Below are 2500 nucleotides of genomic sequence, written 5' to 3' on the forward strand. Positions count from 1 at the left end.
ATAGAGAAAGACGAAAAGGAGTGCAAATATTAATACTACCATAACCATTGCAATAAATCACCAAACAATTATTAAGTTCAAGGTACCACAAATATGGCTTAGTTAGAAATACAGTATTATTATTATCATCATCATCATTATTATTCAAATAGTCTACAGGTTTGAGGAACTTCATTTTTTTTTAATTATTATTATTATTATTATTATTATTATTATTATTATTATTATTATTATTATTTTAATTATTAATCAAATAGTCTACAGGTTTGAGGAACTTCAATTTTTTATTATTATTATTATTATTATTATTACTATTATTATTATTTTAATTATTAATCAAATAGTCTACAGGTTTGAGGAACTTCATTTTATTATCATCATTATTATTATTATTTTAATTATTAATCAAATAGTCTACAGGTTTGAGGAACTTCAATTGACTATTATTATTACTATTATTATTATTTTAATTATTAATCAAATAGCCTACAGGTTTGAGAAACTTCAAGTGAATCAATTTTTTGTTGTTTTTTTCACTGATTATGCATTAGAAATTAATGTATATTATTACTAGTAGCAATCATAATAATTATATGTTAAATCATTATAATTATTATTATTTATTATACAAAAATGTAACTGAACTATTTTAACTGTTTATGACCAAGATATGAAATGTATAAATCACAATCATCTCATCAACATCACAAATGTATTATAGTACAAAAAAATCCCAAAAAAAATCTTTAGTGCAGGGTTCACCATGTATACCTCCTCCTCCTCCTCCTGCTCATCATCATCACCCCTAAACCTAAACAACTCAGTCATGCATTCAGAAGAGAAAAAAAATGGCTTCTAGTCTAATTAAGCAGATTAATTAACTTCTTAAGCACTTGCAATAATTACACCTTGCGGTTTTACCTGTAATAAGTGGGAAAAATTACATTGCATCATAAATTCTTATTTATGCACAGAAATATATTAATATTATTTTTATTATTATTATTATTATTATTTATTTAAATATTTATTTTTGCAATGCTTCCTATAAACAAAATATTAGGATATTATAAAAAATCTGATGTAGTAACATAAGGACATTTTAAAAAGTCGCATGAAGTTAATCCTGGATTGTTGGAAATCTCCCCATCTCTGGCCAGTGCTGGTCTCAGGCTGCCTCTGTCTCGGTTTTCTCACCTCCTGGGTTATTTTCTGCTCTGGACTGACAGTTCATTCCTCCCATGTTCACACCGGCAATGAAGACGCATGGATACCGCAGGAATCCGTACTAGTGAGCATTGCAGGAGTTCGTCCATTAAACCCTCTGCCTCTTTTCCGTGGATTTTGGGCACATTGTTGCTCCTCAGTCACTATGGACAGTATTGGTTATTTCTCTGCGAGGAATAGATCCTGATATATCCATATAGCGGAAAAAAATAAATAATTGGCAGGTGATTTATTAATAAACATCAGATCTAAAACGCCATAATAATCCTTTAACCATTGCGCCTTTCCAATGTAAACTGTGCAAAAAAAATAATATAAAATATGTAATATTAAGTCATACTGAGAACATATCATAAGATATATTTTTGTTTCAATTGCATTATTAGCTAAGAAAGGAAGAATTGGAAAAAAAAAACCCCTCTCCCCTTAAATAGGTCTGAATGTGGAGATACAGAATGAACATTTGTCATACACTTTATGGTGCAAGAAACTGCGACTAATTCATCATTTTTGGGAAAAGCCCACTTAGATTATTATTATTATTATTATTATTAGAATTGTTTATTATTATTATTATTATTATTATTATTATTAATAACCATTAACCCCCCATAGCATATACAGTATTGTCTAAATAATAGTTGATAGATGTGTTTATCATTACCTTCCATCCTTCTATAATATTTTACACAAACACACACACACATATATATATATATATATATATATATATATATATATATATATATATATATATATATATGGTACATTTATCAGCTACGTAAATATATAGATTTTCCTTATATCTGTCTATTATCTATCTATCTGTCAATCCATTAGCTATCTAGCTATTCATCTATCTATTGTATATCTATCCCTCTATCTATCTATCTATCTATCTATCTATCTATCTATCTATCTATCTATCTATCCTTCCATCTATCTATCTATCTATCTATCTATCTATCTATCTATCTATCCCTCTATCTATCTATCCCTCTATCTATCTATCTATCTATCTATCTATCTATCTATCTATCTTTTCATCTATCTTTTCTTCCATCTATCTTTCCTTCTATATATCCCTCTATCTATCCATCTATCTATCATCTATCATCTATCTATCATCTATCCCTCTATCCATCTATCTATCTATCCATCTATCTATCATCTATCATCTATCTATCATCTATCCCTCTATCCATCTATCTATCTATCTATCTATCTATCTGTCTGTCTGTCTGTCTGTCTCTATCTATCTATCTATCTATCT

At 27.8% G+C, this 2500-nt stretch overlaps 1 protein-coding gene across 3 annotated transcripts in view; it reads left to right on the top strand.

The window, feature by feature from the left end:
* Nucleotides 1-2500, top strand: part of SKOR2 (SKI family transcriptional corepressor 2) — a 58702-nt gene that overhangs the window by 5968 nt on the left and 50234 nt on the right. The gene's annotated exons all lie outside the window — the stretch shown is intronic.

Source organism: Anomaloglossus baeobatrachus, chromosome 1 (genome assembly GCF_048569485.1).
Source record: "Anomaloglossus baeobatrachus isolate aAnoBae1 chromosome 1, aAnoBae1.hap1, whole genome shotgun sequence".
NCBI lineage: Eukaryota > Metazoa > Chordata > Amphibia > Anura > Aromobatidae > Anomaloglossus > Anomaloglossus baeobatrachus.